General features: G+C 34.7%; 1 long non-coding RNA gene, 4 other non-coding genes and 1 pseudogene across 5 annotated transcripts in view; all 6 read right to left on the minus strand.

Moving 5' to 3' along the window:
* Positions 1-15468, minus strand: part of LOC118967106 (uncharacterized) — a 111923-nt gene that overhangs the window by 55699 nt on the left and 40756 nt on the right. The window contains exons 13-17 of the long non-coding RNA XR_012133665.1: positions 8018-8111; positions 6617-6676; positions 5870-6340; positions 4611-4697; positions 309-426 (exon numbers count right to left, since the gene is read on the minus strand). This is a non-coding gene — a long non-coding RNA (uncharacterized lncRNA). The remainder of the gene's footprint in view (positions 1-308; positions 427-4610; positions 4698-5869; positions 6341-6616; positions 6677-8017; positions 8112-15468) is intronic.
* LOC118967215 (small nucleolar RNA SNORD113/SNORD114 family) lies at positions 1710-1782 on the minus strand. Its single transcript, XR_005054105.1, has one exon. It is a non-coding gene; the product is annotated as a small nucleolar RNA SNORD113/SNORD114 family (small nucleolar RNA).
* Positions 3916-3988, minus strand: LOC118967166 (small nucleolar RNA SNORD113/SNORD114 family). The gene has a single exon (XR_005054064.1). It is a non-coding gene; the product is annotated as a small nucleolar RNA SNORD113/SNORD114 family (small nucleolar RNA).
* Positions 5948-6022, minus strand: LOC118967210 (small nucleolar RNA SNORD113/SNORD114 family). Its single transcript, XR_005054101.1, has one exon. It is a non-coding gene; the product is annotated as a small nucleolar RNA SNORD113/SNORD114 family (small nucleolar RNA).
* Positions 7285-7360, minus strand: LOC118967170 (small nucleolar RNA SNORD113/SNORD114 family; annotated as a pseudogene).
* Positions 9361-9435, minus strand: LOC118967223 (small nucleolar RNA SNORD113/SNORD114 family). Its single transcript, XR_005054115.1, has one exon. It is a non-coding gene; the product is annotated as a small nucleolar RNA SNORD113/SNORD114 family (small nucleolar RNA).

Raw genomic sequence — 15468 nt, forward strand, 5'->3', positions numbered from 1 at the left:
AAGCTGAACTTAAAATTCACTTCACTTTAATTATTTTGAATTTAAATAAATACGTGTGGTTAGGGGAAGCCACCCTGAACAATGTGCAGCACTAAATTTTATTACTAGATAAATGTATAAATCTTCAGTGCAAAAATAATATGGATTATTAGTCAGCTCTGAAAATAAAAAAATGTCTTCTGTCTAATTTTTAACCACAACTCTATTGAACTGGATTAGCCATAATCTTCAATTCACAATACATTCGTATCATGGGTCTCCATATGGTTTAACTTCAATAAGTCAGTGAACACTAATGAAAAATTTACCCCAATTGACAAGATCTGTTGACTACGATTTACTTTCATCAGTTAGGTTCCATACCCACAGAGGTACAGCCAAGACTTCCATCAGCAGAGTCTGGCTAAACCAGCCCTGGTCTTCATTCTATAAAGTTAAATGCCAATATTCAAAAGAATGAACAGTCCAGATTTAGAGTGATTAAAAGGACATAAGTTGTGTGGTACTAGGTTAATCATGAAGTTGATTCAAGTCTCATTTTCATCATTGACCCAAAAACAATTCTCCTTATTTCTTGATTTAACTATTGATTTTAAATAATACAATGAACACTGTTGAGTTCATCACTCAAAAATATGAACTCTGACTATATGACTATTGTACATATCTGTCTATAGACCCTTACCCACATAGGCAGGAGCCTAGATAATATTTTTAAATGGACTCAGTATGTGTAGAATTGGATGAATTCAAATTTGTGATTCATGGCATATTCTCATCAAGATCTATGCTTGACCTTACTCATATATTAATTAAATTGCTCATTGTTTTATTCATTTATGAATCAGGGAATATTCGATCATATATTCAAATATACTAAGACACACACACACAATGGCAAAGACAACACCCTAAAGTAGAAAGACTTCGTGTACAAGTGGCTCTCTGCCCACATTCAAACTAGGAAGAAAGGATCAATAGTATAAACAAAGACTAATCATTATTCTTGCTGCTTAATGGACCATGTTTTGCCTCCTTTTAAACTATGAACTGTGATTTTGATTTAATCTATTCATATGTAACAATTCATCAGGATCTGGGAATTAACTAACATCAGACAGGAAACTTGAATAATATTGTGTTGTTACTCAAAGATTTAAAAACTAGATGCTTTTGTTTGTTTTTAATAAAATTCAGTGAACAGAGGTCGATTAAAAATAACTCCTTTCATAAAATACCTTCTCAAGATGAACTATGTTCATTCTTTTTCCAATTAAACAGCTATTTAATAAATTATTCACTTATGTAATTTTCCCTTCTCTAAATAAAAACAACCAGCCAGCAGCCAACCATCTGCCTCAAATAATACTACTGTCTTACATGCATCTCTCTACATACTCCTTCTAAAATGGGGCAACAGTCTTTATGAGTATTATGAGTTCATTACAGGAATTATGAACTAGAATTCAGCATGACAAAATGTGCAATTACAATCCCTGTTTCCTTACATACTCTAATAGTTAGTCTGTGCCCAGCTTTCTTTGTATTCGCCCATTTTTACATTTCTTCATTCATTCATGCACTTTTTACTTATAAAAATTCCATCTATAGCCACAAAATGTGTATGGCCATGATCAAGATACCTGGAAGTTCTGAACTTCTGCATTAAGTTCATTTCCATAGAGGAAAAAAGGAGCCAGTTTTTAATAATGGACCTCAGAGTACAGATGGCTTTAATCAAAATTTTTGATTCAGACACCCTCCAATCTCATCATTGGTCCAGGCTTGGCACTCATTTCCTTCATTCATTTCTACCTTCATTTCCCCGTTTAGTATGAACTCCAAATCCCTGATGTAGCTATGACCTGCCTCTAGACTGATTTCTCGCAGATCTTTCAGACCAGATTTCAGTATAAACAATGGTCCATGATTGGGCCTTGTTTATTTACTTGGTCCAGTTTTAAACATGAGGTAATGAGAAACCAAAATCCACAGTAGTATCCCGCATCTAGAGCACAGACAAGACGTTTCACCTTCTAAAAGCTTCCTCTGAACAGCTAATAGCCCAGAGCTGTACAGATACGGAAATGCTTACATTAACTCTGCTGCAAGAATGATATGGAATAGCGAACAGTTCTCAACATTGGCTCAGTGCCTTCCATCTTTTTAATTCTACTCCTTGGCCCATAACACATTCCCACTATTGGCCCATACTTAGCATTCTTGGATTTTATTTTTGTGTAGATAGCCTTTTATTCTATTGAACTACTTCAATGACCACACATGAACTAGTATATAAACCGGGAACAGAAACTTTGAGTATTACTCACACTGCTTTTTACCCACAGAAATAACAGTCAAGATCTTCATCACTGGACAATGACTGAATGCAATGTGGACTGCTCATTCAGGAAGAAGGGGTAGAATTTTAAAACAATGAAAAGTATAAATTTAGATTTTTAAGCAGAAGTCAGTATTACATTACTAGATTAATCAGGAGAAAGTTTGTCACGTTTTCACCATTCATCCAATAGTGATATCCTTTTCATCTACCCACTTACTTAATTTTCAGTGTGAAATAATAAAGACCTTTTATAATTTACCACCCCACACAGGAACTATAACTATTATTAATATGTCTATTTACCCATACCAAATAACAAAAATGTCAGATAATTTATAATAAGGAAAACTTTAGCAAAATGGGATGAATTTAAATTCTTGTTTTACAGAACAATCTGACCAATGAGCCATGTTGTACTTTAATTCATGTATTTCTCAATTTATTTATTTTCTTATTTAACAACTCCAAGGGTAACTTAATTATCTACACTTTTTCCACAGAACACACAAAACGGTAGATCCCTCTGCTACCCAGAACTAAATACTATCCATGCAACCTCGTATCTCGGCGTCATCGGCACTGTCGGAACTTCCTGCAGTGACGGAAAAGCTCTCTGTTAGCTCTGCCCAATATGGTAGCCACTGGCCACATGCAGCTTGAAATGTGGCCAGTGTTACTGAGGAACTGAATGTTTGTTTTTAATTACTCAATGTAAGTATTAATAGCAAGATGTGTTTCCAGAGTGAGGTTTATCTGATCCTTTCCCAAAGAGGAAGGCACCTTTTATTTAAGTGACTTCAAGAGGGTAAGACAGGACTGATTACGCTCCATATATCATGCGTGCTCCTCAGTGGCCCAAGGTTTACACTCTCTTAAATAATGGGTTGAGATATGAAATCATTCTTTTACTCACTTATAAAAATAGCACCTTTATTGGTGAACCCTAAGGACATTGAGTAACACTAAATCTATCCTTTTGCTTATTACTCACAGATATCAACAAAATACAATTCACATTTTCCTCTTTAAATAAAAATCGGGGAACACAAGGATGTGCAATTACTATATTTATGATTTTGATGTTCATGCTTAGATATTCTCCATGTTTCCATAAAGATCTAATCATGTCTTCTTTTTGTTTCATTATATTATTGTTTAAAATAATTTTAGACTAATGTGTTTATCATTTCTTATATTATTAATTTAACTAATCATTATTATTATGCAATTATGTAACATTTTTGTCCCTTTTTAAAAATAAGACATGCCACCAACGCACTACCAACCCAGAACAACAACACTGCATTCACGTTCCCTATATCTATGTGCTCTCATAGGGGGAGCAGCCTTAGCCCATTTTACTTGAACTCAAAATTTCAGAAACATATTAACAGTAATCCCTGGTTCATTAGCTCCTTTTATTATTGGATAAGGTATAGCACTCCTCTTTATTTATACTTTACTTATGATTTACTTGTAACAGTACAATCCATATTCATGAGCAAGAAAACAAAAGCTTGAAGTCACAATCCTTGGATACGGATAATGTGAGCACATTTCCCAGAGATATAGTGGAACTCAGTTCCCAACTGGGTTTAATCAAGTATTTTATTCAGATGCCCCACAGTGCTCATCATTGGTCCAGACTTGGTATTCTGTGCCTTTATTTAATATATTGTTCTTGACTTACTCATTGATTCATTAATAATAATACAATCAATGTCCACGAACTAGGAAAATAAAACCAGGATCCTTGAAGATATGAGTACGTCCATGAGAATTCACTCCCCCCAGAGATAGAAAACTAGCTCTCCGTGCAATACACCTTAAAACTGCAAATATGAATTAATCCATTTCCTTGCATCATATCCATTTCATAAGCCAATGGTCCATGTTTGGGCCTCTTCCATTTAACATACTACATTTGATAACACACTAGGAAAAAGCCAAATTCTCCATTTCTTATGTTCTCCCCTCAGTAGTTTCACAGTCTGTAAGAGTATCACCAGAGAAGTGTTTAAATTCCAGTGGTACAGAAATAAAATGTTCTGAAAACGTCAAAAATGCCTTTCATCTTTTTGTCTAATGAGTTCAGTCATGCTGAAATGGATTAATCATAATTCTGAATTCATAACACATTTAAGTTATTTGTCAGTGCATGACCACCTTTGAACTGTTTATGTAGCTATTTATTCCTTCAAAACATCTCCATGAATACCCATGACCACACCCCCTAGCAAGAATATGAACTTTGATTATTACTTACACTGGCATCTTCTGTCTTTACCCAAAGAGGTAAAAGGCAAGATCATCACCATGAGATAATAGTCAAATATGACAGAGGATTTTCATTCTGAGGGGTAAAAAGCAAATTTTAAAAGGAATCAGCCTACATTTAGCTATTTTAAATGATCAATAATCAAGTAACCATAAATGTTGATTTGCATCCCATTTTCAACATTTGAAAAGACAGAGCTCTACTTTATATTTATCAACTTGGGTCTTTTTCATTTTAAATAATATAATTAACACCATTGAATCCAGCAGTGAAAAGAAAAATAGCTATAATTATCAGCAATATCTGTCTGTACTTGCTACCCACGGAGGGAAGATCATCTTTTCTGTTGAACTTTATTGCTGCAGAATTGGATATATGGGAGATTCAATTCATGTCATAATCTCACCAATGGTCCCAGCTTGACCCTACTTAATATACTTCTTAATTCACTCACTAATTGCTTTAATTACTCATGGTATAATAAGACCTGCTCTTCATTTTTTTAAAAGAATTCCAAGAAGTCTAAACAACTATCAAAACAGAACTGCAAAACTATTATTTATAAATGTCTATATGTGCCATTGGAAAGGCCTGGAGTTCTTTTGTCTTCTTATGGATAACAGTTGTGTAAAATAGGATGTATCATGGTCTTTACATCCAATTGTATGCTTTCCTTTGATGGATTGCTAGCTGCTAGCTTTTCAAAAAAATTGAAATATAAATGTACTCATTTGTTCACTTGCAATTATACTTCAATACATGTCAGCCCACCCACACTGGATAAGTACCTTGAATAATATTTACATCTGCCCTTATGTCATTACCCAAAAGAACAGCAAACTGGTTCCTTTAAAGTTTGTCTGGTTACATAAAATTGCATAAAAAGATTGCACTAATCATAAATGTGATTATATAAAAGTCTCATCATTACTCCATGCTCTCAATTATACAGTTTCCTCAATCAACTATTCATGTAAATGTATTTCCCACTCCTTAATAAAATGATCCATTGGCAATCTGGCTCAACACAGAACAAATACATTGACTGTTAGGTGCAGATGACCATATGCTCCTTACCAAAAAAAGCCTTGACTATTAATTTATTGGGACTAAGAATCTCAAAATTGTTGTAATAATTAACTGCTTCATTACATGCCTTAAAAAGTATACATATCTCCTAGTCTTCATTCATTGATATGTTTCTTTATTAACAGGCTAATTTTATTATAGTAATGCAATATTCATACCCCAAAACACAGAAGTCCAAGAATAAAGTGTTGTAGGCTCATTTCCCCACAAAGAGAGTCATGAGATATTTCTTTGTAACGGACCTCAGAGTTGCAGATGGGTTTAATCAAAATTCTTGTTTCAGAAACCCCATGACATTCATCATTGGTCCATGCTAAGAATTCTTTCTTCATTTATTGATTAATTTTCTGACTCACAAATAATAATGCAACCAAAAATTTCAAAAACAAGATCCTTGAATTTCAGGCACTTGTTCCATAGAGGTAATAAACCATGTTCTTTTGTGATGGTAAATCAAAGCTACACGTGTGGATGAGTCAACAGCCCTGCTTTCTTTCAAACTCACATTCAGCATTGCTTCCTGTGTAGCCCTTATTTAATTCATCCATGTGTCAAAGATGGTCCACTGAAAAATAACGAAACCACCATCTTCCATCACCTCTGGACTGCTCCCAAGAGTTATCGGCCAGCTACGTCCACACGGGAATGCGTAAGTTCACCATGGTGGAATACAAAGAATAATATTAAACTGCTCTAAGGATAAATTAAATAATTTCTTGTTTTACAAGAGGTTCTGATTTAGACTATACATGATGTTTGGTTTATCACACATTCTGATCACTGGTCTACACTTGGAGATTTTTTATTTCATTTTTGTTGCACATTATTATTGCTTTGAAATTGTTCAGCTAATACCCATAAACAAACTACTCAAACAGAGCGTGTGAACAAAGGGACTTACTTACATTAGTGTTCCTTGCTCATGGTAACAATTCTTTATTAAATGATTTAATCCTATGTTCACTCTGGGAAGGAAAAAACAGATTTAGACTAGATTAAGATTTTTCTAATGGTCCTTAGTCAGACAGAACTAGGTAGCATTTGCCTCAAGAACACAATTTTTTTATCAATCTAGTATTGAATTCTTAGTTATAAATAATAAAGTCTATTAATAAAGTCCACCACCTAGCCCAAGATTAAGATCTGTAATCTATATAAAGATAAATATAAACATCTACATAAACATCTATAAAGTAGATGGTTATTTAATGGATTATTGACTGATGCAAACACTTTCTCTTTTCTTAATTTAAAAAAAAAACAAGCAAAAATTCAAAATACTGCCTCTTAAGTACAGATACTAGTGTTCCATGTGAAATAGGATTACAGGCTAAATGTATTCATATTACCTTAGAACATTAATACATGTTTTATTGCACTCTACTAAATTGCTGCATCAGTGGGCCTCTTAATCTTTTGTGTATACATGTATTTATTTATTCAGGCATTGATTCACTTGAAATAACACAATCCATATTCATGAGCCACAAAAGCCCAGGAACAAGTTTATTGAATTCTCCTAAGTTCTTCTTGCTAATTTCTACAGAGAATATTGACTGATTCTCTTTCCACAATGGACCTGAGTTACACGGAGGGCTTAATCAAAGGTATTCATTCAGATACCTCCACCAATATTCATCACTGATCCAGGCATGGCTTTCTACTTCTGTATTCAGACATGCCTCCTGGAAGTGATTTATTCATTTATAGAGTTACAAATAATAATTACATACTCAATAACTTTTAATGCCACAAACTGAGAACAAAAGCCTTAAATACAACCAAGATCTGTTCTTGCCCCTGTCCGCTCACTGACTTTTCACAATGAACATCTGTTTTACACATCGGGATTAATCAGCACCATGGCTTCGTATCAGTCAACACCTTACTTATGACTGGACCCCTTTCCCCTGATTCGACCACATATATAATCAACAACCACAGAACAATCTCAGTCCACAACTGACAACTGACAGCTGCCTCAAGGAGGTACTCCAGCCTCAAGGAGTTCACAACTGAGATCTTTACCAGTGAAGGAAGTATAAACAAATGGAAGAAGAACATTAAATGGGAAGCTAAACTGCTCTGAAAATATGTGAAATGTCCTCCATCACTTTCGTAACAGTCTTTAGTTGGGCTGAGTCAAATCATATACTTCAGTTCATGACACATTCCAGTCAGGGGCTCATGCGTGGCTCTCTTCAACTGCATGTGTTACTGAACTATTTATTTATTGAAATACTTTAGCGGGCTGCCGTGAGTAACCCCCACTGCAGCCTACACCACCAGTACTGATGTTTACTCACATCAGGCTTTATGCTCCTTAGGCTCAGAAGTCTTCCCAATGAGAGAATGATTCATCAGCGGTATGGTGTTCATTTTGCAAAGGATAAAGAAAGTCTATTTTGAAAAACAATGAAGATACAGGTAGCTTTCTTAACAGTGATATTTGTCAGGAGGGTAAGATAATCATAAACCCTACTTCATAATACAATCTCATTATTTTTGCAAAAATGACCCTCTTTTATTCATTTACTTAAATTTGATGATTAAGTAATATGAATACCATTGAATTCATTCCTCAACACAAAATAAAAACTGTAACAATTTGAGACATCTGACTTTACTTGCTGCCCACGTAGAGAGCGCCAAGATCATCTTCGTATTGGACTTATTTGTGCAGAACTGGTCACATTAAATTTGTTTCCTGGTATCATCTCACCAATCCACCACTATATGGATTTATGAATATGAATTCACTTGTTCACTTATTTTTTTATTATTCAAGGAATAAAACTTTTTTTTTCTAAAGAAAACTCAAAATGGTTAAACACCAAGTCAGAGCCAAATTATTACAACTTGGAAAAGTCCAGGTGTATCTTTCAAAAAACGGGAGCACCTAGAATTTTTTCTAGAATATCTGTCATTGGAAAACAAAACAAAATAAATCATCATCCTCATATTAGAATGTACTCTTCACTGGTCTGTGGTTTGCTGGCTTTTTAAAAATAGATTGAGATGTGAAATTACACAAAGGCCAGTGTAATTTTCTTTTACACAAAGACAGTGTCTGTGATCTCATCGACACCGAACAAGAACACTGAACAAAATGTATGTCTGCCCAGTCACTCTCACCAAGAACAGACTTGCTTCTTTATAATTGTCTTAAAAAAATCAGTAAAAAGGAAAGATAGTATTAATTACGAGTGTTGTCACATAAAACATTCTAATCATTGGTTGCTGCTTGGCTCTCAATTATGTGGTTATTTAACCAACTATTTATAGAGTAAATGTATTTCCATTTCCTTAATAAAACGATCAGTCAGCAATCCAGCACCGACACAGACATAAAAACTCTGTTACGTACAAATGACGATATACTCCTTTCCAGAGCAGTAAGAGCCCTCATTATTCCTTTATGGGGAGTCAGAGTATCAGTCAGGTTTTAATAATTATCCTCATTTCATTACATCTTTTATAGAAAAAAAAAATGAGGGACATGACTTGTCCTTCTTTTCATTCACTGATACATTGTATTTGTTTGTGGGTCAGTTTTATCATAAACATACGATCCATCTTCACAAACCACAGAAGCCCAAGCACAAGATATCACGGGGTCACAGAGGGAATAATTACGTGTCTCTTTGTAACAGACCTCAGAGTCACATATGGGTTTAATCAAAACTCCTGTTTCAGATACCCCATGGTACTCATCATTGGTCCAGGCATGCTTTTCTTCCTTTATATCTTCACTTATTTGCTTATTCATTGATCCATGAAAAACAATATCATCAAACTTCAGGACAAGATCTTCCCATTAGTGGCTCTGTCCCCGTAACCAAAGAGACTAGATCTCCTTTTACAATGGACCTCAGAGAACATGTGTCAGCAGTTACCACCCATGCTTCATACCAAATCCACACTTACCAATGGTCCTTCTGTGGTTTTCTTTTATTTAATTGTCTTATTTTTAAAGATGGTTCAGTGAAAAGTGATGAAACCACCACCTTAATCACTTCTCAAACATGTCTTCCATTTGCCTACAGGCTGCCACAGACAACAGTTACTATCCAGCACTATCCAATATGGAAATGCTTAAGTCATTTGCGGAGGAAACATAATATTAAATAGTTCTGAAAAATGAATAAAATGACTACTTTTTTTTAAAATCACTTCAGTTGTGTGAAATTAGGTTAAATGTAATTTTGATTCATAACATATTCCCATCACTGGTCCATACTTGAGGATTTTTATTTCTTTTACTGACATTGATTCTTTTAAAATACCACGAACACTCTTGAACAAAGCATTCCAACCAAGGATGGGAACTTCGAGTCTTACTTACATTTGCCTTTATGTCCTTTACACACAGAGCTAACCACCAAGATTTTGTTTGTTAGAAAATGAATAGTCCTATGGTCATTCTGTGAAGGAAAAGTAGAATTACCCTAGATTTTTAGTATTTGTTAATTATGAGGAACTACATAGCAATAAGCTTTGTTATTTTTTAATTTTTACTTTTACTTTTCAATCATGGAATACCACTGTTGAATCCACCATATAAGGAAAGAACAATATCAAAAATATCTTTATATTTTAACAGTTTTAACAGAATAAAAGATAATTTTAATGGATATTATTTTTGCAGGACTGGGTATATTTAAATCCTTATTTCATATTCTCAGTGACGGCTGATGCCAGATCCTATTTCATACATTCATTTGTTCACTCGCTTATTCATTTATTTAATTACTCTTGGAACAATTTAACCATATGCTCAATAAGTCAAAATGGCAAACCAGCCAGGAATTCAGAATAGAAATACTATTAAATGCAATGATCTACATGTCCCTTATCAAAAATGGGAGTTGGTTACTAATTTTCTCTTTCTATAAACATCAGTAGTAAAAACCCAAAATAATAATTGTCTCATAAATCACTGTCCTCAATGATCTGTGCTTTCTCTTATTTTTAAATAATTAAGCTAGGATTTTATTCATTCATTCAATTATACCAATACATCAATATCTGAGTGCAAAGAAACTAGAAATAAATGCTGAATGATGTTAACATCTGTCTCTCTACATGCAGAAAAATGTGATTAGATCATTTTTGGGTTGTTAATAAAATTTAGCAAACACAGTCTATCAGTCCTAATACTTTTCATATGACTTGTCAACATGTGTCCACAATGTTGCTCATTAAATGAGATATATACTTAATCAATTATCTACTTATGATGTTTCCTGTTTTCTAAAAACAAACAAACAAACAAAAAAAGGAATGCAGCAAAAGCAGTGCTTAGAGGAAAAATCTATACCATTGCATGCATTAGAAAAGAAGATCTAAGTGTTTGGATGGATCAGTGAATAAAGAAAGTGGATATACATCTGTTTATACAGTGGAATATTATTCAACTTTAAAATAGGAGATCCTGTCACTTGCAACAAGATGGATGAACCCGGAGGACATTATGTTAAGTGAAATAAATCAGAAACAGACAGAAAACGCTACGTGGTCACTTACATGTGGAATCTAAAAAATGTTGAAGTCATAGAAGCAGAGAGTAGAATAGTGGTTACTAGGAATGATGAGATGAAGGAAATAGGGAGAGTTGGTCAAAGGTTCAAAGTTGCTGTTACGTCAGATTAATAAGTTATAGAGATCTAATGTATAGACCAATGACTATAGGTAATAATATTGTATCACACAGGGAAAATTTGCTACTAGAGTAAATATCAGGCCTTCCTATCACAAAAACAAAAAAGAAAAAAAATGTTAACTATGTGAGAAGATGGGTATGTCATAATTATTTCAGTATTATGTATATATTAAAACATCATGTTGTCCACATTAAATATACACAATTTTATTTAAAATCTGTGATCTAAGTTTTTCCTTTAGAAAGCTAAAGAAAGAACAAATTACAACCAAAGTAAACATTAGAAAAGAAAAAATAAAAATTAAGGCAGAAATCAATGAAGTTGAAAGCAGGAAATCAATAGACAGAATTAATGAAACCAAAAGCTGGTTCTTTGAAAAGATCAGTAAAATCAATAAGCCTCAAGCCAGGCTAACTAAGAAAAAAAGCAAGAAGACACAAATTACCAACATCAGAAATGAAAGAGGAGAAATCACTACAGAACCCACAGACATTAAAGACAGTCCAGGTGTTACAAGCAACCCTGTGACCACAGATCCGATGACCTAGATGAAAGGCATCAATCTCTCAAAAGACACAGTTTGCCAAAATTCAGTACAAGAAGAAATAGACAATATGAATACACCTATTATCTATTAAGGAAATTGAATCAATAATTAATAACCTTCCAAAACAGAAAGCACAAAGCCCAGGAGGGGCCACTGGTGAATTCTACCAAATATACAAGGAAGAAACTACATCAGTTCTCTACAATCTCCTTCAGAAAATAGAAGCAGGGAAATACTTTCAAATGCATTCTGTGAGGCCAACATTACCCTAATATCAAAAACAGATGGCAACTTTATAAGAACACTACAGTACCTCTCATGAACACAGATGCAAAAATTCTCAACAAAATGTAAGCAAACTGAATACAACAATGTATAAAAAGAAATACACCATGACCAACTGGAATTTATCACAAGTATTAAGGCTGGTTTGACATTCAAAAGTCAAATAATGTAATCTATTATATCAACAGGTTAAGAAGGAAAAATTACATGATAATTTGTGTTCGGAAGCCATGGCTAGTGTTTTGAATTAAGAATATATAGACTATGACCTGCTGAATGAGGGAGCACAAGCCACCCACCTGGGGTCAGTTCCTTCAGGATCTGAAAGCTCCCACTTGGAGGAGGTGAGACTCATGGAGTTGTTTTGATTGAAGGTGCCGTGTCGGTACATCCACACAAAGAAATCAGAGTCACAAGATTATTACTTGAAGCAAGGTGCATAACTGAACAGGGGGAAGAGCAGTCGTCTGTCCCAGGCCATGAGTGAACAAGAGACAGAGAACAGGGCAGCATGCACCCAGTGCTAATAAGGTGGTTGGGGTAGAAGTCACTGACTTTTCATGGGCTTAACTCTAAGTGGTTATGTTAAAAAGTATCTGGACAAAGTAAAGCAGGAACTTAGAGCAGGCTCCGTAAACTCAAGTCATTATCCAAATGCCCAGACTCTTGGTTAAGAGCTGGGTTATTATACTATAAAATGTCTAAGCAGCAAATCAGAGAAACAAAGTTGGTTTTCTCTAAAGTTGTTTTTCTTATCACATCATATCAATAGATGCAGAAAACTAATTTGACAAAATACAACACCCATTCATGATTAAAAAAAGAACTCTCAGTAAACTCAGAATAGAGAAGAATTTCCTCAACTTGATAAAATATGTACACAAATTTCCTACAGCTAGCATCACACTTAATGATGAGAAACCAGAAGTGTTCCATTAAGTTCAGGAACAATGCAATGATGTCCCTATCAACACTCCTTTTCAACAATGTGCTGAAAGTCATAGCTAATGCAATAAGGCAAGAAAAGGAAATAAAAGGTACACTATTAATGAAGGAAGAAATAAAACTATCTTTGTTAATAGTTACATGATCATCTACATAGAAAATATATATAAAAGTCAACTGCTTTCCTATACACCAGCAATACATAAGCGGAATTGGAAATTTAAGACACAATACAGTTTACATTAGCACCCAGAAAATGAAATACTTAGGCATAAATCTAATGAACATGTACAAGATCTAGATGAGGAAAACTACAAAACTCTGATGAAAGTAATCAAAGAACTAAATAAATGGAAATATATCCCAAGTTCATGGGTAGGAAGATTCCATATTGTCAAGATGTCAGTTTTTTCAACATAATCTATAGATAGATTCAACGTTATGTCAATCAAAATCCCAGCAAGTTATTTTGTGGATGTACACAAATGGTTCTACAGTTTATATGAATAAACAGAAGACCCAGAACAGCCAACACAATATTGAAGAACAACAAAGTTGAAAGACTGGCATTACCTGACTTCAAGACTTACTATAAAGCTAAAGTAATCAAGACAATGTGGTATTGGCAAAAGAAGAGATAAACGGATTCATGGAACAGAAAAGAGAGCCCAACAAAAGGGCTGCATAAAGACAGTCAAAGGACCTTTGACAAAGCAGCAAAGACAGCACAATGAAGCAAGACAACCTTTACAACAAATGGCGTTGGGACAACTGGGCATCCACATGCAGGAAAAGGAACCTAAACACAGACCTTACACCCTTCACGAACACTAACTCAAAACAGATCAGAGACTGAAATGGAAAATGTAAAACAAAATTCCTACAAGTTAACCTAGAAGAAAATCTAGATGACCTTGGGTGTGGCGATGACTTTTTAAATAGTACACTGAAGACAAAATGCATGAAAGAAATCATTGACAAGCTGGACTTCATTAAAATTTTAAGTTTCTACCCTGAAAAGAAACTGTCAACAAAACAAAATACAAGCCACAGACTGGGAGATGGTATTTGCAACAGACGCATCTGATAAATGGCTGTTACCTAACACAAAGAACGCTTAAAAATCAACATGAAGACAATGAGCCAAAGACCCAAACAGACACCTCTCCAAAGGAGAGATACAGATGACAAATAAGCATAGGAAGAGATGCTCCACGTTGTATGTCACCACGGAAACGCAAAATAAAATAACTGTGGGATATCACTAACCCATTAGGTGTCTGACAGTTTCTTACAAAACTGAACATATTCTTACCCTATGACCCAGCAATTGTGCTCCTTGGTATTTACCCAGAGGAGTTGAAAAGTTATGTCCACACAACAACCCAGATGTTTGTAGCAGCTTCATCATAACTGCCAATTATGGATAAATAAACTGTGGTACAACCAGACAGTGGATGTTAAATGCATATTACTAAGTGGACTGAGTGGAAGAAGACAGTGTGGAAAGACCGTAGGTATGATGCCAAACGTCTGCCGTCCTAGAAAAGGCAAAACGATAGTGGCAGTAAAAGGATCAGAGGTTAGGCTGGAGAAAGAGGTGAACAGACACAGCAGAGGACTTTTAGGCCATCAAAATATTCTGTGTTTTTAGGGCGATGGAATATTGGTGGCTATATGCCATTCTACATTTTTCCAAAGCCATTAAATTTATAACCAAGAGTGAGCCCTAATGTAAACAATGGACTTGGAGTGATAATGCTTTGTCAATATAGGTTCATCAACTATAATAAATGTGCTACTCTGGTGGGGGATGCTGATAATGCAAAAGGCTATACATGGGTAGCAGGGTGATAATGTGAAATCTCTGCATGTTCCACTGAAACTGCTCTAAAACAGTTTTTTAAAAAGGAGGCAACATCAAAAATGAAACAAAACCCAAAAAATCTGCTACCCATCAACCACAACATTGCTCTTACATGGAGTTGTCTTTTTGTGTTTCTTACCCAGAAGTGTAACGGCCCGGATCTATTGTACTTCAGGGCGGCACTTCCAAATCGTACGAGTCCTGTTCCGCAACTCCTTACAGACCCTCAGAATTGGTCTGATGAAAGCCCTTCTTGTCTTCATTCATTTACATCTTTTATTCATGCATTGATTTACTTATAAAAATATGTATACTCAAGAATCTTAACAGACCAAGAATAAGACCTGCCACTTCCTAACGTCTGCTATATGTTCATTTCCCAGAGATAATGGGGTGAATTTCTTTTTCTGATGGATCTCATCGAAATTCTCGATTGAGATACCCCAGGAT

The sequence above is a fragment of the Manis javanica genome, chromosome 8 (assembly GCF_040802235.1).
Source record: "Manis javanica isolate MJ-LG chromosome 8, MJ_LKY, whole genome shotgun sequence".
Taxonomy (NCBI): Eukaryota; Metazoa; Chordata; class Mammalia; order Pholidota; family Manidae; genus Manis; species Manis javanica.